The sequence below is a fragment of the Rutidosis leptorrhynchoides genome, chromosome 11 (genome assembly GCF_046630445.1).
Source record: "Rutidosis leptorrhynchoides isolate AG116_Rl617_1_P2 chromosome 11, CSIRO_AGI_Rlap_v1, whole genome shotgun sequence".
In the NCBI taxonomy this organism is placed as follows: Eukaryota; Viridiplantae; Streptophyta; class Magnoliopsida; order Asterales; family Asteraceae; genus Rutidosis; species Rutidosis leptorrhynchoides.
The window spans coordinates 287,056,864-287,084,606 of NC_092343.1; positions in this window are offsets into that span (position 1 = coordinate 287,056,864).

Genomic DNA, 27,743 nt, shown 5'->3' on the forward strand with positions numbered 1-27,743 from the left:
ATACAATGATATTCTCCTTTACTCAAGATTACATGTGATCAATCACAAAGGCTCCATTCAGTAAATCTTGAGGGCGGGTCTTCCAATATTTGTATCCCACAAATATCTATGAACCTTGGTTGCAACCGTGCCCCACATTCATCCCGTAAATGTATACCAATCCAAGTTCATAATAGTCTAAACCTCACACTTGTTCCCACAAATGTGATCAACCACGTAATTTAGAATAATTACTTATTCATGGATAAAATATGCAAAATAGGAACATAACTCAAAATAATTAATACCATAATTATATTAATGAGTTTGAACGATTTCGTTCCGTTATAATACTTAAAACAGATCATGACCAATCACTAGAATATCGAAGCCCTAATGCACAAACATGTCCAGTATGTTTTGCTCCATGTAAGAGCTTCGTGAGAGGATCCGCTATATTAAGATCTGTGTGAACTTTGCGAATACATATCTTTCCCTTTTCAACTTCATCCCTTATGTAGTTAAATCTTCGCTCAATGTGATGGGTCTTTTGGTGAGAACGAGGTTCCTTGATTTGATCAATCGCACCTTCGTTGTCACAAAAGATCTCAAGAGGGTCCTGAATGGAAGGGACTACTCCTAAGTCGTCGATGAATTTCTTCATCCATGCAGCTTCCTGAGCTGCCAATGAGGCGGCAATGTACTCCGACTCTGTAGTGGATAATGCAACAACATCCTGTTTTGAACTCTTCCAAGAGACCGCACCTCCATTTAATGTGAAAACATAACCGGATTGTGATCGAGAATCATCTCGATCAGTTTGGAAACTCGCGTCCACGTAACCTTTTACAGCGAGTTCCTCCTCACCAGACCCATATATTAGAAACATATCCTTATTCCTCCTAAGGTATTTCAATATACTTTTAACAGCAATCCAATGACTGTTTCCTGGGTTATTCTGGTATCTACTTGTCAGGCTAAGAGCGCTAGTGCATATCATTGCATACATGATTGACCCAATGGCAGACGCATATGGGACTTTCTTCATTCTCTCCTGTTCATCTTTTGTAGTAGGGCACTGAGATGAACTGAGAAGTGTTCCCTTTTGAATAGGTACCAAACCTTTCTTAGAGTTCTCCATCTTGAACCTTTTCAAGATCTTTTCAATGTATGCACTTTGATTCAAACCTATCAGTTTCTTGGATCTATCCCTGTAGATCCCAATCCCCAAAACATATTGTGCTTCTCCAAGATCCTTAATTGAGAAGCATTTACTTAGCCAAGTTTTAACACTTTGCATTGCCGGAATATCATTTCTAAATAACAATATATCATCCACATATAGTATAAGGAACATGATAGTGCTCCCACTAGCTTTCTTGTATACACAAGCTTCATCACCATTTTTAATGAAGCCAAATTTCTTGGCCTCCTCATTAAAACGATGATTCCACATTCTACATGCTTGTTTCAATCCGTAGATTGACTTCTTTAACTTGCATACCTTTTTAGGATATTTCAGATCAACAAAACCTTCAGGCTGAACCATATACACATCTTCCTCAAGATGTCCATTTAGGAAAGCGTTCTTGACATCCATTTGCCATATTTCATAATCATAATGAGCAGCAATGGCGAGTAATATCCTAATAGACTTTAGCATTACCACAGGCGAAAAAGTTTCATCATAGTCAACCCCTTGAGTTTGAGTGAAACCTTTTGCTACAAGTCTAGCTTTATATGTATCCAAGTTTTCATGTATGTCGGTTTTCATTTTGAAAAGCCATTTACAATCAACAAGCCTTGAGCCAGTAGGTTGTGTAACAAGTTCCCAAACTTGGTTGTCATACATGGATTGCATCTCAGCGTTCATGGCTTCCTGCCATTTATCTTTATCAATCCTTGATAAAGCGTCTTGGTAGTTTGGTGGTTCATCCAAATCAACCACATAGCAACCATCTATGAGAAACCCATATCTCTCAGGAGGATTACTAATCCTACCAGATCTGCAAATGTCTTGTGTATTTTGATCATCCATTTGATCACTCTCAACATTTTCATGCTGTGTGCTAGTGTCAACCAATTGTGCATCATCTACTTGATCTGGAACCTCTTCAAGATCTATCTTCCTTTCACTATTTCCTTCCATTAGGAACTTAGTTTCAAGGAATTCAGCCTTTCGAGCAACAAATACATTTTGCTCGGTCGGATCATAGAAATAGTATCCCATATCATCCTTGGGATATCCTATGAAGATACACTTTGTGGATCAAGCATTCAACTTATTAGGGACGTAACGCTTAGGATAAGCTTCACATCCCCATACCTTTAAGTATGATAGAGATGGAGGTTTTCCAAACCACATCTCATGAGGAGTTCGTTCCACTTTCTTGGTTGGGGCCATATTTAAAATACGAGCCGCGGAGCATAGACAATAACCCCAAAATGATAGAGGTAACGAGCTTCTAGCCATCATAGATCGAACCATATCCATTAGGGTTCGGTTCCTCCTTTCGGATACACCATTAAGCTTTGGTGTCCCGGGTAGAGTAAGTTGTGAGATAATCCCACAACTTTTAAGATGATCTTGGAAAGCATCGCTTAGGTATTCACCTCCTCTATCGGTATTAATGCAACGAACGAAGGTGATTGCTTATGCGTCTAGACAATTGAAGATTCACGAACAAAATTATACGACGCATGATTTGGAATTAGGTGCGGTTGTTTTTGAATTAAAGACTTGGAGGCACTACTTATATGGGGTCAAAAGTATTATATATACCAACCACAAAAGTCTTCAACACATATTTAATCAGAAACAACTTAATATGAGGCAGCGTAGGTGGATTGAATTGTTGAATGATTACGACTTTGAGATTCGTTACCACCCGGGGAAGGCAAATGTGGTAGCCGATGCCTTGAGCAGGAAGGATAGAGAACCCATTCGAGTAAAATCTATGAATATAATGATTCATAATAACCTTACTACTCAAATAAAGGAGGCGCAACAAGGAGTTTTAAAAGAGGGAAATTTAAAGGATGAAATACCCAAAGGGTCGGAGAAGCATCTTAATATTCAGAAAGATGGAACCCAGTATAGGGCTGAAAGGATTTGGGTACCAAAATTTGGAGATATAAGAGAAATGGTACTTAGAGAATCTCATAAAACCAGATACTCAATACATCCTGGAACGGGGAAGATGTACAAGGATCTCAAGAAACATTTTTGGTGGCCGGGTATGAAAGCCGATGTTGCTAAATACGTAGGAGAATGTTTGACGTGTTCTAAGGTCAAAGCTGAGCATCAGAAACTATCAGATCTACTTCAACAACCCGAAATCCCGGAATGGAAATGGGAAAACATTACCATGGATTTCATCACTAAATTGACAAGGACTGCAAGTGGTTTTGATACTATTTGGGTAATAGTTGATCGTCTCACCAAATCAGCACACTTCCTGCCAATAAGAGAAGATGACAAGATGGAGAAGTTAGCATGACTGTATTTGAAGGAAGTCGTCTCTAGACATGGAATACCAATCTCTATTATCTTTGATAGGGATGGCAGATTTATTTCAAGATTCTGGCAGACATTACAGCAAGCATTAGGAACTCTTCTAGACATGAGTACTGCCTATCATCCACAAACTGATGGGCAGAGTGAAAGGACGATACAAATGCTTGAAGACATGCTACGAGCATGTGTTATTGATTTCGGAAACAGTTGGGATCGACATCTACCGTTAGCAGAATTTTCCTACAACAACAGCTACCATTCAAGCATTGAGATGGCGCCGTTTGAAGCACTTTATGGTAGAAAGTGCAGGTCTCCGATTTGTTGTAGTGAAGTGGGGGATAGACAGATTACAGGTCCAGAGATTATACAAGAAACTACCGAGAAGATCATCCAAATTCAACAACGGTTGAAAACCGCCCAAAGTCGACAAAAGAGTTACGCTGACATTAAAAGAAAAGATATAGAATTTGAAATTGGAGAGTTGGTCATGCTTAAAGTTGCACCTTGGAAAGGCGTTGTTCGATTTGGTAAACGAGCGAAATTAAATCCAAGGTATATTGGACCATTCAAGATTATTGATCGTGTCGGACCAGTAGCTTACCGACTTGAGTTACCTCAACAACTCGCAGCTGTACATAACACTTTCCACGTCTCGAATTTAAAGAAATGTTTTGCTAAAGAAGATCTCACTATTCCGTTAGATGAAATCCAAATCAACGAAAAACTTCAATTCATCGAAGAACCCGTCGAAATAATGGATCGTGAGGTTAAAAGACTTAAGCAAAACAAGATACCAATTGTTAAGGTTCAATGGAATGCTCGTAGAGGACCCGAGTTCACCTGGGAGTGTGAAGATCAGATGAAAAAGAAATACCCGCATCTATTTCCAGAAGATTCGTCAACACCTTCAACAGCTTAAAATTTCGGGACGAAATTTATTTAACGGGTAGGTACTGTAGTGACCCGAACTTTTCCATGTTTATATATATTAATTGAGATTGATATTTACATGATTAAATGTTTCCAACATGTTAATCAATCAAACTTGTTAAGACTTGATTAATTGAAATATGTTTCATATAGACAATTGACCACCCAAGTTGACCGGTGATTCACGAACGTTAAAACTTGTAAAAACTATATGATGACATATATATGGATATATATATAGTTAACATGATACTATGATAAGTAAACATATCATTAAGTATATTAACAATGAACTACATATGTAAAAACAAGACTACTAACTTAATGATTTGTAAACGAGACATATATGTAACGATTATCGTTGTAAGGACATTTAATGTATATATATCATATTAAGATATATTCATACATGATAATATCATGATAATATAATAATTTAAAATCTCATTTGATATTATAAACATTGGGTTAACAACATTTAACAAGATCGTTAACCTAAAGGTTTCAAAACAACACTTACATGTAACGACTAACGATGACTTAACGACTCAGTTAAAATGTATATACATGTAGTGTTTTAATATGTATTTATACACTTTTGAAAGACTTCAATACACTTATCAAAATACTTCTACTTAACAAAAATTCTTACGATTACATCCTCGTTCAGTTTCATCAACAATTCTACTCGTATGCACCCGTATTCGTACTCGTACAATACACAGCTTTTAGATGTATGTACTATTGGTATATACACTCCAATGATCAGCTCTTAGCAGCCCATGTGAGTCACCTAACACATGTGGGAACCATCATTTGGCAACTAGCATGAAATATCTCATAAAATTACAAAAATATGAGTAATCATTCATGACTTATTTACATGAAAATAAAATTACATATCCTTTATATCTAATCCATACACCAACGACCAAAAACACCTACAAATACTTTCATTCTTCAATTTTCTTCATCTAATTGATCTCTCTCAAGTTCTATCTTCAAGTTCTAAGTGTTCTTCATAAATTCTACAAGTTCTAGTTTCATAAAATCAAGAATACTTTCAAGTTTGCTAGCTCACTTCCAATCTTGTAAAGTGATCATCCAACCTCAAGAAATCTTTGTTTCTTACAGTAGGTTATCATTCTAATACAAGGTAATAATCATATTCAAACTTTGGTTCAATTTCTATAACTATAACAATCTTATTTCAAGTGATGATCTTACTTGAACTTGTTTTCGTGTCATGATTCTGCTTCAAGAACTTCGAGCCATCCAAGGATCCGTTGAAGCTAGATCCATTTTTCTCTTTTATAGTAGGTTTATCCAAAGAACTTAAGGTAGTAATGATGTTCATAACATCATTCGATTCATACATATAAAGCTATCTTATTCGAAGGTTTAAACTTGTAATCACTAGAACATAGTTTAGTTAATTCTAAACTTGTTCGCAAACAAAAGTTAATACTTCTAACTTGACTTTTAAAATTAACTGAACACATGTACTATATCTATATGATATGCTAACTTAATGATTTAAAACCTGGAAACACGAAAAACACCGTAAAACCGGATTTACGCCGTCGTAGTAACACCGCGGGCTGTTTTGGGTTAGTTAATTAAAAATTGTGATAAACTTTGATTTAAAAGTTGTTATTCTGAGAAAATGATTTTTATTATGAACATGAAACTATATCCAAAAATTATGGTTAAACTCAAAGTGGAAGTATGTTTTCTAAAATGGTCATCTAGACGTCGTTCTTTCGACTGAAATGACTACCTTTACAAAAACGACTTGTAACTTATTTTTCCGATTATAAACCTATACTTTTTCTGTTTAGATTCATAAATTAGAGTTCAATATGAAACCATAGCAATTTGATTCACTCAAAACGGATTTAAAATGAAGAAGTTATGGGTAAAACAAGATTGGATAATTTTTCTCATTTTAGCTACGTGAAAATTGGTAACAAATCTATTCCAACCATAACTTAATCAACTTGTATTGTATATTATGTAATCTTGAATACCATAGACACGTATACAATGTTTCGACCTATCATGTCGACACATCTATATATATTTCGGAACAACCATAGACACTCTATATGTGAATGTTGGAGTTAGCTATACAGGGTTGAGGTTGATTCCAAAATATATATAGTTTGAGTTGTGATCAATACTGAGATACGTATACACTGGGTCGTGGATTGATTCAAGATAATATTTATCGATTTATTTCTGTACATCTAACTGTGGACAACTAGTTGTAGGTTACTAACGAGGACGGCTGACTTAATAAACTTAAAACATCAAAATATATTAAAAGTGTTGTAAATATATTTTGAACATACTTTGATATATATGTATATATTGTTATAGGTTCGTGAATCAACCAGTGGCCAAGTCTTACTTCCCGACGAAGTAAAAATCTGTGAAAGTGAGTTATAGTCCCACTTTTAAAATCTAATATTTTTGGGATGAGAATACATGCAGGTTTTATAAATGATTTACAAAATAAACACAAGTACGTGAAACTACATTCTATGGTTGAATTATCGAAATCAAATATGCCCCTTTTTATTAAGTCTGGTAATCTAAGAATTAGGGAATAGACACCCTAATTGACGCGAATCCTAAAGATAGATCTATTGGGCCTAACAAACCCCATCCAAAGTACCGGATGCTTTAGTACTTCGAAATTTATATCATATCCGAAGGGTGTCCCGGAATGATGGGGATATTCTTATATATGCATCTTGTTAATGTCGGTTACCAGGTGTTCACCATATGAATGATTTTTATCTCTATGTATGGGATGTGTATTGAAATATGAAATCTTGTGGTCTATTATTATGATTTGATATATATAGGTTAAACCTATAACTCACCAACATTTTTGTTGACGTTTTAAGCATGTTTATTCTCAGGTGATTATTAAGAGCTTCCGCTGTTGCATACTTAAATAAGGACGAGATTTGGAGTCCATGCTTGTATGATATTGTGTAAAAACTGCATTCAAGAAACTTATTTTGTTGTAACATATTTGTATTGTAAACCATTATGTAATGGTCGTGTGTAAACAGGATATTTTAGATTATCATTATTTGATAATCTACGTAAAGCTTTTTAAACCTTTATTGATGAAATAAAGGTTATGGTTTGTTTTAAAATGAATGCAGTCTTTGAAAAACGTCTCATATAGAGGTCAAAACCTTGCAACAAAATCAATTAATATGGAACGTTTTTAATCAATAAGAACGGGACATTTCAATGAGTTCCACATCCTGTGTCTAATACCCATGTATTAGAAGAAGTAATACTAAGCTCAATGTATACCATATATACATTACCTGTGGTTTGCCCTGCATCCCTCTTTTCCTTCAACTCCTTGAGGTAGACCAGGCAGTTGCGTTTCTAGTGACCCATTTCACCGCAATCGAAGCACAGATCTTCCTTGGGGTTAGCCTTTCCGGCAACCTTTTGCTTCCTGTTGTTGTTGGTTGGGGTAACCACCTTCCCCTTTCCCTTGCCCTTGCTTTGATCGTAAACACGGGTGAACCCCTTTTACCCATGCTTGCCTCTGCCGTCTTAAGAATGGCATGTAATTCGCCAATGCTTTTATCCCATCCATGAAAGGACCCGTTCATATACATTATAAACGATTCACAATAGTTGATTACATTGCGAGGTATTTGACCTCTATATGATACATTTTACAAACATTGCATTCGTTTTTAAAAGACAAAATTTCTTTACATCGAAAATTGACAGGCATGCATACCATTTCATAATATCCACTATCCAACTATAAATTGATTTAATAATAATCTTTGATGAACTCAATGACTCGAATGCAACGTTCTTCGAAATATGCTATGAAAGACTCCAAGTAATATCTTTAAAATGAGCAAATGCACAGCGGAAGATTTCTTTAACACCTGAGAATAAACATGCTTTAAAGTGTCAACCAAAAGGTTGGTGAGTTCATTAGTTTATCATAATCATTTATTTCCATCATTTTAATAGACCACAATAATTTCATTTCCAGTTCTCATAAATATACGTCCCATGCATAGAGACAAAAATAATCATTCATATGGTGAACACCTGGTAACCGACATTGACTAGATACATATAAGAATATCCCCTATCATTCTGGGATCCTCCTTCGGACATGATATAAATTTCGAAGTACTAAAGCATCCGGTACTTTGGATGGGATTTGTTAGGCCCAATAGATCTATCTTTAGGATTCGCGTCAATTAGGGTGTCTGTTCCCTAATTCTTAGATTACCAGACTTCAATAAAAAGGGGCATATTCGATTTCGATAATTCAACCATAGAATTTAGTTTCAATTACTTGTGTCTATTTCGTCAAACATTTATAAAAGCGCATGTATTCTCAGTCCCAAAAATATAAAGGGTAAAAAGGCAAATGAAACTCACCATACTGTATTTCGTAGTAAAAATACATATAACGTCATTGAACAAGTGCAAGGTTGGCCTCGGATTCACGAACCTAAATTAATTATATATAATTATGTGTTGGTCAATATTTGTCTAACAAATTAGGCCAAGTCATAGTGTACCACAATCCTAATGCTCGAGACTAATATGCAAAAGTCAACAAAAGTAAATTTAACTCAAAATAATTTCCAAAAATCTATACATGATTAATATATAGTTTAAATATCGTCGTTTTATATTTTTAAATATTTTTAAAAGATTTATTAGAGTAAATAATATAATTTATTTATTAATAAATAAAATTTTATATTAAATTTATATAATATAATATACTTTTATATATATATTAAGTAATAAAATTTATAGGGTTCATTTAATATCATAAAGATAATATGATAGGTATTATTAAAGTAAGTTATTACACGTAGTAGAATATGTTTGTATCACATATTTATTTGATAAAATAATATCTATAATGATAGTAAGTAAAAGTTGTATTATTTTGTAATAATAATTATTATTATAAAAATATCAATATTTATATTTACTAAGATGACATTATGATAAAACGATAATTCTAATTATGATAACTTTAATATTTACGATAATTTTTAATATTATCTTTAAATTAATAATTCTATTTAAAATAATAATAATAATGATATTTTATAGTAACAATTACATTTCTATTAAAATGATAATTTTTGTTAAAATGATAGTTTTAATACTAACGATATTTTTAATAATAATAGTAATGATAAAAATAATAAGAACGATAATTTTATCTAAATCAATATCTTATAATATTTTAATTTCATCATGATACTCTTACTCATTATTTCCTAATCGTTTTGTTTAATAGCTTTTAATCGTCTTTTATATCGTGTTCATAATAATGATAATAATAGTAATCAAAATAATTAAGTGTTACAAATATTTGTTTTAATTACACTAATATTAATAATGATCGTTACTATAACATTTTTAACGATAATACTAATAATTATCTTAATGATAATATAGTAATAATAATAATAACAATGACAATATTCATTTTTAAATAATGATATATATATTAATAATGATAATAATAATAATAATAATAATAATACTAATAATAATAATAATAATAATAATAATAATAATAATTGGATAATAATAATAATACTAATTATAACTTTAACGATAATAACGATAGTAATAATAAAAAAATAACAATTTTTAATGATAAATCCCTTTTATTGATAATGATAATAATAATGATAATAATAAGATAAAACTAGAACGACGATAAAAACGACGATAATAATAATCATTTTTAATAAAAATATCGAAAATTCAATTGATTATAACTTCTATTCCGTTCATCGAAACCATTCGATATCTAAAGGAAAAGTCCTTAATTTTTATCTAGCTTTCCAAGGACATGCATATCTTATACCTTATCTCAACCGCAAGTGTAACTAATTCAATATTCAACCTAACCTGTCTAAGGGCAATATCAAAAGTACAAGCATGCATAATCCTAAATACTCGAGCACTAGTCAGGGATACACTATTAGTATGTAAAAGTTAAATTATGAGTACTCACGTATCAATATTGAGATTCAATATTGCAGGAAAGGTACGTAGACGCAAGGGAAATGATAAACACTATATTGACCTTACGAGCATACCCATGAACCATACTCAATCACCTCCATAGCTATAACCCATAATTTCCTTAATCCTATCCTACTCGAAAAACAATTTCGAAATCACGCGGACAGCACTCCGTCGTAATATTTTATGTATACTAATAATATCTTGAAATAATACGGAGTAAATATATATATGTAAATCGATTGAGAGAGTTTAGAGAAAAATATTTTCAAGTTTCTATGAAATAATGAAACCTATTGAATTCTATTTATAATAGATTTTTGAATTATTAAAGTGAATTATTAAAGTATGAATTATTAAAGTGAATTATTAAAGTATGAATTATTAAAGTGAATTATTAAAGTATGAATTATTAAAGTGAATTATTAAAGTATGAATTATTAAAATGAATTATTAAAGTTAAAGTAAAGTAAAAATAAAGTAAATGTAAAGTTTAAGTATAGTAAAAGTATAAAACTATGTACGTATAATACGCGTATAAATATATATAATATTAATTTAAATCGTTATATATATTTAATAAAATAAAATATAAATATCATTATCTTTATCATACTAGTTAGGTAATTAGTTGTCAAAAGTGCTTCTAGATATTTATAAAAGTTATATACGTTTTAATAATAAAGTTCTTTTTAAACTGAAAACGTTTTTGTACGTTTGAAACTAAATAGATCAATCGAGTCTTTATGAGATTCAATCTTCCACTATCCTTTGTCTAGTTCTCAACGATTGACAATTTATTCTTATTTATAAATCACTTTACCATTTTTCGAATATTGTTAAAACAGAAAGATTTCTCAAATCAACGTGGGCCTTTCAACAGAGACTTGTAATCATAATTCAATATATATGATAATTCAATCATTTGATCTTATCTTCTAATTCCATTGATAAATATTTTGAAACAGATACAATCATATAAAGTATTTAATCTAATATTTTGTTTACGTTTCAAGTTATAATATATATACACATATACATATATAATCATATTCGTTTAATGGTTCATGAATCGTTGGAACTTGGTCGAGGTTGAATGAATGTATGAACATAGTTTAAAATTCTTGCAATTTAACTTAACAAATATTGCTTATCGTGTCGGAAACATATAAAGATTAAAGTTTAAATTTGGTTGGAAATTTCCGGATTGTCACAGTACCTACCCGTTAAAGAAATTTCGTCCCGAAATTTGAGTGGAAAGGTCGTGAATGATAATAAGTATGTTTTCATGATGCATACGGGCTGAAAATTAGAGTTTTATCATCAGCGAATAATTTGGATAAACAATCCATTTATATGAAGAGTACGAATGAAGCTAACATAGAAGAGTGAAATGAGTAAGTGTAGATTCATCTTATCATTTGACGTAGATATGATTGATTCCCAGATTTTAAGGGATTTGAAGAAAATCTTCTTAATAAGATTTGACTCACCAGTAATCAAGGGAATTAGGATCCGCTTTAAATGCGATCGTCCATTTTAATTGTTCTGTCAAAGATTTTCTTATAAATTCACCTCCTTCGTTTCCTTACAACTCACACCTTCTGTTGATGCATTTTATGCAAGTCCCTAGACATCTACCCACGTCCATTGCAGGTACAACAGTTTACAGGCCACCATGATTGCTCGTTATTATCCTATCCGTGTTTGTATGTGGTTACAGGAACTGCAGGAATGAGATTTAGATGTTTGACTATGTTAGACTTAGTTAGACGTACGAGTGAAGCCTCACTAGTACAGCTGACAGGCTCATACGCACGGTTGATGCTGAGCTAAGTCAAAATTACAACCTAAATGAGAAGACACGAGTGAGTGATCACCCGTACGACTGATGAAGCCAACTCGTACGTGTGATGAATGAATCGCATGGGTGAGTCAACAGCAGGGGTATATAAAGTCTTATGTTCTTCATTTTAGGTTAAGCCTCTCATTTGTTACACACACTCAGATCTAGTGAGCTCCTCCGATTCTCTCTCAGTCCAAATCACCCAGGTGGTGAATAATAGCTCTAGGTGTTGATCTAATCACACTTGATTTAGTTGTGGTTTGACTAAATTAATCAAAAAAAATTTAACCTATTCACTAGAGGGTTTGATTCACTTATTCTGCCATTGTGTGAGTTAAATCTGTTGATTTCTAAGTTCCTAGTCATGTTTCATCACCTTCTATTCTTTTCCCCTCAACTCATATTTTAAAGTATTCATCAATATGCTCCATCCAGTTCTGATTCTCGATATACTTCTAACTTTCATATCGGTCATTCTTCTTTTTCATCTACCGCCGGAAGAATCTATTTACTTCTACTATACTCTTGGGTTTATAGTGTTTCTAGTTCTCCCGTGTCTTTATATTGCTATATGCATCGATATATATGGTTTATAATTTCTGGTTTGTCGTTGGGATTTATATGTTCCCTTATATTTCAAAGTCTCTACTTCTGTCTTCTATAATCATTATCATTCACAGTTAATGCTCTCTTTTATTTGCTGCAATTTATACCCCAATTTCTATTTCGAAGTTTTGTCCTTTCGTTTTTTCTTCTTGCGATTAAGCACCGCTTGTAATGGTCCAGAATTCACAGATATGAATTTCGCAATGAACATTGTTAATGTTCTAGGAAGGAAATTGTGATGGCACGATCTTGATTTGTCAAATTACTAGAATACCTTGGAAAAGGCCGAATCATAAAAAAATGTTTTCTTGATATTTTAGAGGTTAAATAGAATACAAGAGTCGTATAACATGGCACATGATGATGTTATGATCTGTGGATCATCACGTTCCATTTAGAAACTCAGCATGACTTACTGTAATATAATCATATTGATCAAGTGTCATTATATTATACTAATTCATGCTTCAGTTCCTAACATTACTTCAAAATATTCCTATTTTAAACTTGAATGTTTCAGAATTTTGAAACTAAATTAGTTTCTTTTATGATGTAATACAGATAGCGCGAAGAGGTAAATGATTTCAAATAAGAAAAATTAAGAAAATATCTTCAGAAATATGAAGGATATTTATAATGAAAGATATGATGATATTTTAAAATTTCTAATATCAGAGGATGATAAAGAATATTGTCCACAGGGGTTTAGAGTCAGGAGCAAGGTATTCGTTAATGACTTCAGCAATACTGAATCATTTGGATCCTTTGAAGTCAGGTTCAGTCTTTGTAATTTGTCCACAGTCTCCTTCCTACTTTGCTCAATCCGTTTTCCAGTTCCAAAACTTCTCTTTTTCTGCGCTTTGCCAACACACTTCATCATTATCATCCAGCTTTTACCGTTTAAAGTCATTTATAGTTTTTGCTGCTTCATCAGCATTATTTTTTTTCCATTTTCGGTGAACCAATTCGTAGTTCGGAGTGTTTTTCAGAAACTTCACATTCAAATTAAGTCCAGAAGATAGACGTTATATATACACATATAACTGTTGGCGTAGACATCCTGCGAGATTTCAAAATACTGATTGCTAATTCCCAATGATTAGTATGTCAATTCTCATTACAAGATGCGAATGAGTAAATGATGGGGTTTCAATGAATAATTATAATGACTTCTTGGAGAGGCTAAAGTCAAAGGGTAATGAAGTTGTTGGTACATCTGCTAATAATGTGGTGGAATGTAAAAGGTTCCCTGGTAACGAAGGTGTATATCTCAAGGTTATAATAAGGTTAGTCTGACAGAAAAGTTGAAGTTGACTTGCTGGAGCTATGACAAAACTGGCTACTTTGAATAGGAGTCGCAAAGTTATTTTTGCTAATAAATGCCAAAGAATCTGACGCGGATACGTTGTTTAAACTTTTACTTTGGTTTCGAGAGTTTTTCGGGTACATAACTGTGGGTAACATGTGGTTGGATCATCATCTCGATTGCTCATCATTCAAAGTGTCTTCAGAAATTTTCGAAGGGTTTGAACACAGATTGTAATCGTTAACATACATTTGATGTTGTAACACAGTTTTGAAGTCAAAATATAGCTTGTGAAAGATGTAAGGATCTAAGAGTGATGATTTTGGTCATATCTCAAGTTGAATTTTGAGATTTCAAAATCAGAATATGTAATTAAATTTTGAATGAGTATGGTTGTTTTGATTTTTATAAAAGAATGTATATTGTTGTGAAAGTAGGGAGTATAATGGATGATTTGCTGAATCAGATTCGAAGAATGTAACATATTAAATGTGAATTTATATATCTCTCGGGTATTACCTACCCGTTAAAAAAAATTTCACAACTAATATTTTGTACAAAAGAATTTTATAACAGTCTTTATGAAAATATATATATGTATATTTTCTTCAGATGTAACATAGATTTAATGAGTTAATGTTAAATTAAACTCATTTGATTTACGGTTGAAACTAGAATTGAATAATCCCTAAAGGCTTTAAAAAGTACATAACTTTTACGCAGTATTTCTTTAATGACATTGAAATTATGAATCAATACTTCGTTATTTATTGATGTATGATGTTCGGTTCGTGGAATTCTTGTGAATTTTGCAAAGTACGAATGATGTTATCTGAAAAGTTTCGGGTACATAGATGATGAAAGTGTAAAATCAAATATATACTTGATTTATTATGAATTGGAATTTGTTGAATTGCGACAGAGATTGTAGTTAACGCTGGTTAAGTTGCGACCGAAGGACGTACATTATTGCATATTTGTAATATGAATTAACCGAGTAGTTAAGATTCACACACAATAGCTTAGCACGGAAAGATTTATTTAAATATATATATATATATATAAATATATATATATATATATATATATATATATATATATATATATATATATATATATATATATATATATATATATATAATATACATATAATTTTTTCAGAGGGAATGAGTTAATTCTTCATAACTCGTTGATACAATATACACGTTATTGATTCGTAATGATGTCCACAGTGATTCTTGAACTGACGGAGTTTGTGATGTTATCGGTGTTGTTGATTCGGATGTTGACTGTACTGACGATGCTGGTAACGCTGACGGTACTGTTGATTCTGTTGGTAAAGCAAGTTTAGCTTGTTAATCACACACCATTTTTGTCAGGGTTTCTACTCTTCCTTCTATCATTTTGGTTCGCTTAACTGATTTATGGTTAGGGCTAGATTAGATAATCTCTAAGACTTTAGAGATTACATAATCGCCGCGGAATGTTTCTCCAATGAAGTTATGAATTAATACTTCGTCAGTTATTGTTGTTGGTACTCCTTGGTATCTATGGTGCGTATGACGTTGATGCTCATGGGACAGATTGTGAAGTTGAGGTTTACGACGCGGTTGTGGTTGGAGGTAATAATGGTACTATTGGCGTTGATGATGGTGGTACTGGTTATGCTGCTGATGCTGCTGCTGGTGTTTGTAATCTCTGCACCATATTCTCCAAAGCCACTACCCAAGCGCGAAGCTCGTTGACTTCTTCTATTACACCGGGGTGATTGTCGGTTCGGACGAGCGGATAAATAAAATCTAAAATTTGATGTAATATATAATCGTGACGAGATACTCTGGAAATGAGCGAGAAAATGGTGTTTCGGACAGGTTCGCCGGTAAGTGCTTCAGGTTCTTCGTCAAGAGGGCAATGTGGTGGATGGAAGGGATCACCTTCTTCTTGTCTCCAAAGATTGAGGAGGCTACGAACCCATCCCCAATTCATCCAGAATAGGTGATGACTGATTGGTTGATCTATTCCGGTAACACTGCTTTCGGAGCTTGAATGGGATTCCATTTCGGAATCTGAGTGACTTGAACTGATGACGAATTTCATTTCGTACGATTGGATAAAGGATTTTTTTTTCGATATGAAATGATTTTGGCTAATGGATGGTATTCTAATTACATATAATATATATATATATATATATATATATATATATATATATATATATATATATATATATATATATATATATATATATATATATATATATATATATAGATCAAAAGATTTCGTAGGTTACGGAGGACTTTGCGGGATATGTCAGGCAAAGTTTAAAGTAACAGATACAATAAGATATGATTTAGCAGATATGCTAAGATATGAATTTTTGTCTATACACTATTCATGCAATCAATGCAGCAAGACGTGTCTTAGACTAAAAATGATAAGCAGGTAATTTTCTGAGGATGATAAGTAGTTAATTTTTGACACAAAATGATAAGCAAAACTTTTGACATGCAGACACGGTCGAAGTCCAGACTCACTAATGCATCCTATCGACTTATCAGTTAGACACACTAATGCAGACCTGGTTCGCTAAGACCACCGCTCTGATACCAACTGAAAGGACCCGTTCATATACATTATAAACGATTCACAATAGTTGATTACATTGCGAGGTATTTGACCTCTATATGATACATTTTACAAACATTGCATTCGTTTTTAAAAGACAAAATTTCTTTACATTGAAAATTGACAGGCATGCATACCATTTCATAATATCCACTATCCAACTATAAATTGATTTAATAATAATCTTTGATGAACTCAATGACTCAAATGCAACGTTCTTCGAAATATGCTATGAAAGACTCCAAGTAATATCTTTAAAATGAGCAAATGCACAGCGAAAGATTTCTTTAACACCTGAGAATAAACATGCTTTAAAGTGTCAACCAAAAGGTTGGTGAGTTCATTAGTTTATCATAATCATTTATTTCCATCATTTTAATAGACCACAAGAATTTCATTTCCAGTTCTCATAAATATACGTCCCATGCATAGAGACAAAATAATCATTCATATGGTGAACACCTGGTAACCGACATTAACTAGATACATATAAGAATATCCCCTATCATTCCGGGATCCTCCTTCGGACATGATATAAATTTCGAAGTGCTAAAGCATCCGGTACTTTGGATGGGGTTTGTTAGGCCCAATAGATCTATCTTTAGGATTCGCGTCAATTAGGGTGTCTGTTCCCTAATTCTTAGATTACCAGACTTTAATAAAAAGGGGCATATTCGATTTCGATAATTCAACCATAGAATGTAGTTTCAATTACTTGTGTCTATTTCGTCAAACATTTATAAAAGCTCATGTATTCTCAGTCCCAAAAATATAAAGGGTAAAGAGGCAAATGAAACTCACCATACTGTATTTCGTAGTAAAAATACATATAACGTCATTGAACAAGTGCAAGGTTGGCCTCGGATTCACGAACCTAAATTAATTATATATAATTATGTGTTGGTCAATATTTGTCTAACAAATTAGGCCAAGTCATAGTGTACCACAATTCTAATGCTCGAGACTAATATGCAAAAGTCAACAAAAGTAAATTTGACTCAAAATAATTTCCAAAAATCTATACATGATTAATATATAGTTTAAATATCGTCGTTTTATATCTTTAAATATTTTTAAAAGATTTATTAGAGTAAATAATATAATTTATTTATTAATAAATAAAATTTTATATTAAATTATATAATATAATATACTTTTATATATATTAAGTAATAAAATTTATAGGGTTCATTTAATATCATAAAGATAATATGATAGGTATTATTAAAGTAAGTTATTACATGTAGTAAAATATGTTTGTATCACATATTTATTTGATAAAATAATATCTATAATGATAGTAAGTAAAAGTTGTATTATTTTATAATAATAATTATTATTATAAAAATATCAATATTTATAATTACTAAGATGACATTATGATAAAACGATAATTCTAATTATGATAACTTTAATATTTACGATAATTTTTAATATTATCTTTAAAATAATAATTCTATTTAAAATAATAATAATAATGATATTTTATAGTAACAATGACATTTCTATTAAAATGATAATTTTTGTTAAAATGATAGTTTTAATACTAACGATATTTTTAATAATAATAGTAATGATAAAAATAATAAGAACGATAATTTTATCTAAATCAATATCTTATAATATTTTAATTTCATCATGATACTCTTACTCATTATTTCCTAATCGTTTTGTTTAATAGCTTTTAATCGTCTTTTATATCGTGTTCATAATAACGATAATAATAGTAATCAAAATAATTAGGTGTTACAAATATTTGTTTTAATTATACTAATATTAATAATGATCGTTACTATAACATTTTTAACGATAATACTAATAATTTTCTTAATGATAATATAGTAATAATAATAATAACAATGACAATATCCATTTTTAAATAATGATATATATATTAATAATGATAATAATAATAATAATACTAATAATAATAATAATAATAATAATAATAATAATAATAATAATAATAATAATAATAATAATAATAATAATAATAATAATAATAATAATAATAACAATAATAATAATTGGATAATAATAATAATACTAATTATAACTTTAACGATAATAACGATAGTAATAATAAAAAAAATAACAATTTTTAATGATAAATCCCTTTTATTGATAAAGATAATAATAATGATAATAATAAGATAAAACTAGAACGACGATAAAAACGACGATAATAATAATCATTTTTAATAAAAATATCGAAAATTCAATTGATTATAACTCCTAATCCGTTCATCGAAACCATTCGATATCTAAAGGAAAAGTCCTTAATTTTTATCTAGCTTTCCAAGGACATGCATATCTTATACCTTATCTCAACCGCAAGTGTAACTAATTCGATATTCAACCTAACCTGTCTAAGGGCAATATCAAAAGTACAAGCATGCATAATCCTAAATACTCGAGCACTAGTCAGGGATACACTATTAGTATGTAAAAGTTAAATTATGAGTACTCACGTATCAATATTGAGATTCAATATTGCAGGAAAGGTACGTAGACGCAACGAAAATGATAAACACTATATTGACCTCACGAGCATACTCATGAGCCATACTTAATCACCTCCATAGCTATAACCCATAATTTCCTTAATCCTATCCTACTCGAAAAATAATTTCGAAATCACTCGGACTGCACTCCGTCGTAATATTTTATGTATACTAATAATATCTTGAAATAATACGGAGTAAATATATATATGTAAATCGATTGAAAGAGTTTAGAGAAAAATATTTTTAAGTTTCTATGAAATAATAAAACCTATTGAATTCTATTTATAATAGATTTTTGAATTATTAAAGTGAATTATTAAAGTATGAATTATTAAAGTGAATTATTAAATTATGAATTATTAAAGTGAATTATTAAAGTATGAATTATTAAAGTGAATTATTAAAGTATGAATTATTAAAATGAATTATTAAAGTTAAAGTAAAGTAAAAATAAAGTAAAGGTAAAGTTTAAGTATAGTAAAAGTATAAAACTATGTACGTATAATACGCGTATAAATATATATAATATTAATTTAAATCGTTATATATATTTAATAAAATAAAATATAAATATCGTTATCTTTATCATACTAGTTAAGTAATGAGTTGTCAAAAGTGGTTCTAGATATTTATAAAAGTTATATACGTTTTAATAATAAAGTTCTTTTTAAACTGAAAACGTTTTTGTACGTTTGAAACTAAATAGATCAATCGAGTCTTTATGAGATTCAATCTTCCACTATCCTTTGTCTAGTTCTCAATGATTGACAATTTGTTCTTATTTATAAATCACTTTACCATTTTCCGAATATTGTTAAAACGGAAAGATTTCTCAAATCAACGTGGGCCTTTCAACAGAGACTTGTAATCATAATTCAATATATCTGATAATTCAATCATTTGATCTTATCTTCTAATTCCATTGATAAATATTTTGAAACAGATACAATCATATAAAGTATTTAATCTAATATTTTGTTTACGTTTCAAGTTATAATATATATACACATATACATATATAATCATATTCGTTTAATGGTTCGTGAATCGTTGGAACTTGGTCGAGGTTGAATGAATGTATGAACATAGTTTAAAATTCTTGCAATTTAACTTAACAAATATTGCTTATCGTGTCGGAAACATATAAAGATTAAAGTTTAAATTTGGTTGGAAATTTCCGGGTTGTCACAATCCATTCATGTTGTAATTCATTACAAATGTGTCAAACCTCTTTGACAAGGAATTAAGGATAAGGTCCGTGGCTAATTCATTAGACACGTTGCAGTTTAGACGGTTCGCTCGATCAATTAGGCTTTTCATCTTAAGGACATAAGATGAAACGGATTGGGAGTCGTCCATCCGACATGCATGAAGCGCTCGGACCGTTTCAAAGCGCTCGACACTAGCTTGTTGAAGGAACATCTCCTTCAACTGTGTGATCATGTCATATGCACTATGATGCTCGAAATCCTTTTGGAATTCTAGTATCATAGTCCCAAGCATGAGGCAAGAAACTTGCAACGAATCGGTGCAATATTTCTCCCAATAGGCCATGCCTTCCGTATCATCCTCATCCGGTTGATCGGGAATGGGGTCTTCCAACACATACGCCCTATCCTCTAGTTTGAGGACAATTCTTAGATTGCGAAACCAATCCATGAAGTTCGTATGGTTGAGTTTTTCCTTTTCGAGGATTGACCTCAACGATAGGTTGTTAAGGTTTATTGGTGCGTTTGGAATGTTGTTGTTATTGGCGGCCATCTACAAAATTTAACAAAGTTGTTTAAGTATCAATTTTAATTTAATAATCAATACCCTTTAAATCCAATTGATATTTATTAAATTTTAGAATCCAACGGTAAACCAAATTTCGGTTAGGTGACCTTTATCCCGTCATTTGGTTTAGCTAGGTAGTCATTATATGACAATTATAATCCTTTTGCAACTTCTAAGTCATGGGATCATGCAATCCTTTTGCATGGCATATTTATCCCATTAACGCCTATTTGTTCCTCATGCTTCAGTGACCCTAAGTTCATGATTCCCAAATCAAGTCGTCCTACTTGTGCTAACGTGTAAATTCAACATACAAGTGGTTAGGTGACCTTTATCCCACAAGTGTGCGAAATTCACCTCAATCATATTAGTTTGCTCATAACGGTTAGGTGACCTTTATCCCATTATGAGTTCCCTAATATTTTTAAGTGTTGCACAAAAGGATGGCGTTTAACTCGTTTACCTTGTTAATTAAGGGATTTTGAGTTTTCATTAATTGTAGTTTGAGAAAACTTTTATGCCATACACTAACATGTATTTAGTGTATGGTTTATTTAAAATACATTTTCATGTCTTGTAATTAAGCCAATTACTTGATATAAACCATTTTATATATATGGTCCTTTTAGTGTTCTTAATAACCATTTATTAATGTCCTTTTGTCATTTCAATTTAACCATTTAAATTGCCGTTTTGCATGTTGTTAATAACGTCTAATTTAACCAATTAAATTTTAGTTTTGTTTGTTGTTAACTTGTGTGATTAATTTGTAGCAACCAAATATACAATCCATAATCAAACAAACAACCATGCATGCAAAACAATATGTTCAGAATCAAGCCATTTTGGTAGACATTTGTTTAGCCGAAAACAAATGCCACCGGTTAAGGGTTATAACACAAAGTAGGAGATTTTAAATCTCCCACTTAATCTTGCATCCAAATGCTTCTTCTTGTGTTCTTCATCTTGCATCTTCATCTTTTACAAAAAATATATCCTAATACATTTTTCTCAAAAAAATGAAAATACAACCTAATCTATTTTACATGTCAAATATAAAATAAATTACATAACCAAAATAATAATATTACAAACCAAATGAATGAATTAATATTACATACCAAATGAATGAATTAAATCAACCAAACATGCAACCATTCAAACACAAGGTCAAGGCTTGATTGTGAATTTTAACATACAACAAAATTGACCAAATGGCAAGTTCCAAAATCCATTTGGAACCTCCTAAAATTCGGCCAACCAACAAACCCACCCAAACACTTTAATTTTTGCATTTTACAATCATGCATGTACATAAAATGCAAAATATATAGTGAGTTTAATAATCATCTCGAAGCATATTTCAACAACTTCGGCTCTAGATACCATTATTGGGATTTAACAAGTTACATAATACTTAAAACATTTTAAGAATCTTATTAAAGCGGAAGCATGTAAGTATTACCATTTAAAACTTGTTATACTTTAACCAATTAAAGTTAAATCCCAATTAGGATCAAGTTGTGAAACATACTTACAAACTACAAGCAAGAAAGGAGTTTATACCTTCTCCAAGCTAGGTAGTGAGTGATGAAGATGATGATGATGAATGGAGCTCCAAAAGATGAAACCTCAAGAGTGTAATACCCCAAACTTGTGCACCAACACCTAGCTTTTGGTTAGAATTTATCTAACACTTGAAATGAGCTTGCAAAAATTAATTTGGAACTTCCTTTGCACCCCAAAGGCCACGGCCTACAGCTCACTTTTGAGCAGAATTTTACTAGTTTTCTTGAAGTGTAGATGCATGTGTGTGTTCCCACAAGAGTCAAGATGCTAGTATATGGATATGGGAAAGCATGGGTGAAAGATTCCAAGCCAAGAGCATGTGAACTTGCAACTCCAAGGCCACTTTCTCTTTCAAGTATTATAAAATAAGTTTTATAAAAGTAATTAGATTTTATAAAACTCTTCATAATACTTCCATATTTATATATTTGTTATGCACATTTATTTTTATAAAACTAAACTTTATAAAATGTAGCATAACAAAATCAATTATTTAACCCATAAATAATTTAAACTCTTGTTATATAAATTATTCCATAATTTATATATACACTTCAAGTAATCTTTCAGAAAACCATTTTTCTTAAAATTCAAGTGTCGCATATTTGATCAATGATCCAATCGTTAAGATCAAATACGAATAAGGTGTCGGTAAGTTTGTTATTGGGTATGACCCGACTTGGATCATAACTCATTAGCCACATTAATTTAATATGTCTCTCGGGCATACGAAATACCTTCAGTTATTTCCCTGGACTTTAAAGGGAGAAGCCAAAGATTGGTTAGAATCGTTACCTGAAGGGGCGATTGATACATGGGATGTTTTAGTTGAAAATTTTCTTAAACAATTCTTTCCGGCATCTAAAGCCGGGAGACTTCTAGGAGAAATTGTTACGTTCACACAAAAGCCAAATGAAACTCTATATGAGGCGTGGACAAGATTTGGAAAGTTGTTAAGAGGATGTCCGCAACATGGTTTAGACACTTATCAAATAGTACAAATATTCTATCAAGGATGCGATATTATTACACGCAAAGACATCGACATAGCAGCTGGTGGTTCCATTATGAAAAAAACCGCAACTAAAGCTTACAAAATTATTGATAACACTGCTCCCCACTCACATGAATGGCACCAAGAAAAAGATATCGTTAGATCATCTAAAGCGGCTAGAGCCAATTCTAGCCATGACTTTGATTCCATGTCCACAAAGATAGATGCTTTCGAAAGATGAATGGAAAAGATGACTAAGGATATTCACGCAATACGAATTAGTTGTGAGCAGTGTGGAGGACCACATTTGACAAAAGATTGTCTCAGTATTGAACAAACAATGGAACAAAGAGAGAATGTTTTATATATAAACCAAAGGCCTGGAAATAATTATCAGAATAATTATCAACCGCCAAGACCAAACTACAATCAAAATCAGAATTATAACTAAAATGTTCCATACAACAACCAATAAGGTCCTAGCAATCAACAAGTATCCAATAATACTTACAACCAGCAAAGACCTATTTTTACAAATAAACCACCACAAACTATTGATAAAAAGTCAAATTTAGAAGATATGATGTCAAAGCTAGTTGAATCTCAAACGCAGTTTTTCACATCTCAGAAACAAACCAATGAACAAAATGCTCAAGCATTTAGAAATCAACAAGCTTCTATTCAAAATCTGGAACAAGAAGTGAGTAACCTAGCAAGGTTGATAGGTGAAAGAAAACCGGGAAGTCTACCTAGCGATACAAATGGTAACCCCCGGAATGAAACAGCTAAAGCCATTAGCACGAGAAGTGGTATTACACTTGAACCACCTGAAATACCTGAAATTTCTAAGGACTCTATTCCTACTCCACAAGAACCACAATCTGAGCAAGAAAAGGAAAAACAACCGGTAATTGAAAAGGTTAATGAAGATAACACAGTTAAGGCTAAACCTTATGTTAAACCATATCAACCACCACTTCCTTACCCGAGTAAAATGAGAAAAGAAAGACTTGAAGCCGAGCAATCTAAATTCTTGGATATGTTTAAACAAATAAATGTCAATCTTCCTTTCATTGATGTAATATTAGGAATGCCAAGATATGCCAAATTCTTGAAAGATCTAATCACAAATAGAAAGAAAATGGAAGAACTCTCGGCTGTTACAATAAATGCTAATTGTTCTGCAGTGCTGTTGAATATGATACCAGAAAAATTATCAGATCCAGGAAGTTTCACAATTCCATGTTTTCTGGGTAGTCTTAGTTCAATAGAAGCATTGGCAGACTTAGGTGCTAGTATAAATTTAATGTCGTATTCATTATACACTAAACTAGACCTTAGAAAATTGAAACCAACACGAATAAGCATACAACTAGCCGATTGAAACAACCCAACCCGTATTCCATACGATAAATTTTTTTTTTATATAATACACATTTACGCGCCATTTAAATATGCAAACCATTCCACAAGCTCCATTCAAACGTACAACAATTTAAATGTTTACAAAAGGCTCGAAGGCCATTACTTAAGTTTAATACAAGTTTGACCTACTACAATGATAGTTTATAATTGAAACGACACTCGAGCATGGTTTTGGGCTAAACTACCCAAAACGTTAGGCCACTTCAAAAGCTATCCCAAAAGCACCCCCTGTCAACACAAACGGGAGACAACTAATTCAACCGTATGACCCTACCCTTGTCCATGATGGAACCTATAAAATGGTAAACAACGAGAGGGTAAGCAATGCTTAGTGAGTGCAACAATTATACATACATATATATAACCTATCCATTTACAATCACAATACCAAATACCTCATACGAACTTGTAACTCAAATAGCATGTCAACATACCCGTAACACCAACAAGTCGTACATTATCACACCACTTCATTAGCATTTACTCAACTCAACATATATATTTAATATGCTAAACAAATCAACAATCTCAATATGGTTAACCAATAACGCTATGGTGCTACCGGCTCGTGGTTCACACAATACGCTTGAGTCATACTCTTTTATAGTGCTACCAGCTCGTGGTTCACACTCGATGCTACCGGCTCGTGGTTCACATCTTATTTTATAGTGCTACCGGCTCGTGGTTCACACTCGATGCTACCGGCTCGTGGTTCACATCCTATCCCACACATGTTATGGCACTACCGGCTCGGTGGTTCATACCATAACATTCACAGATAAATACGCTATATACACATACGTATAATTACTCCACTCACCTTGTCACAAGGATGATGATTTAGCACTTTCGAGCTTCAATGCAATGTACCTAAATCATTAAGTTCACATTCAATTTCACAACTAGTGGGATTAACCACAATACTCTCACTTGAGCAATTAACGACCCAATTTACATTAAATGACTCAACTACTCACAACCGCCCATAAATGGCCAAGACTCGACTTTAATCACTAAGACTAGTGAATTAAAGTCTATTAACTTCCATTAACACAAAACTTAGGGTAATCCATACCCATTTCATCTAATTAGGTCAACTAGTACATTTTGACCCATTTTATATTACTTAGACTCACAATCGAGTCAAACTTACCCATTAACACTTCTTTCATAAATCTTAAAGTGCATTAGTGACTAACAACACCATTTGACACTTACAACCTCAAATCACAAGGCCAAAACCCTAGGTTGTGGCTATTCGGGTTTCATTACAACAACATAACCCAATTTCACCCATTTTACCCTCAAATGGGTCATACAAATCTCTAGTAACCAAAACCCTAGCCATTAACCAATTAGAACTTAAAACTTAAAGTTAGAACTTACCAAGACTATCCTCTTGTAGCTAACAACAAGGAGAACAACTTTAATTCTTGCTCCTAGGTTTGATTCACAAATCTTCACCTTCAAATATCAAGATTAAACTAAGTGGCTTTTGTGTTTTGGGAGAGAAATTGGAAAGAAAAAAGGAAAAGGAAAAGAAATAAATGGATAAATGGTGGAGATTTAATGCTCCCATCAGATTTACATGTCAAATTACCATTTTGTCCCTTAAAACCCCCTTAAAAGAGCTAAATCCGGAATCTGTCCAGCAGATCTGTCGGGCGCGACCAAATTCTCGCGGCGCGGCGTTTAAAGGGAAAATGAACCCTTCTTAACCCAACTTCTGATCCAGATTCGCTTTATTTGTCGCGTCGCGGCCCAATTCATCGCGGCGCGGCATTAGCCTGAGCCTGGTCACTTCGACCATTTAACACAAACCAAAAGTTCAAACAACTAGCACACCTCATTTGCTCTTCCTATGCATGACTAAGTTTCAACCCTAAGTCTCACACGACTCAACGCCATCGCGACACATACATATACTCATACACGCACGCATTCACGTATATATATAATTATACATTTACACATAAACTAACACTTTGGCTCATTTAATCGCATAACAGAACAAGTTTTAAGCGTACTAATAATTACGTTTGTACCTTTAAACATGTACGGGAACAACGGGATGTTACAGCTCTCCCCCACTTGAATCAGAGCGCGTCCTCGCGATCCAAGCCGCATGACAAGAAGGAAGGTAAACCAACACAAACTCTTCGGGCTCCCAAGTAAACTCGAAACCCTTACTACGACGCCATTGAACTTTAAAAGTCCTAACGTCTTTATGTATCAACCTTTTGACCTTCTCATCAAGTATAGCAATCGGTTCCTCGATATACTATAACTTATTATTTAGCTCAATCTCGTCTAATGGCACCCAAGATGAATCATCCGCAAGACACTTACGGAGATAGGAAACATGAAAGGTATTTTGGATCCCCGCAAGCTCTTTGGGTAATTCTAAACGATAAGCGACTTCACCAACATGAGCTAAAACCTTAAACGGCCCAATAAACCGAGGAGCTAACTTTCCTCATTTCCGAAACCGAATAATACCCTTGCATGGCGAAACCTTAAGCATCACCATATCACCTTCTTGAAATTCGATCATTCATCTACGCTTGTCGGTGTACGACTTTTACCTATCT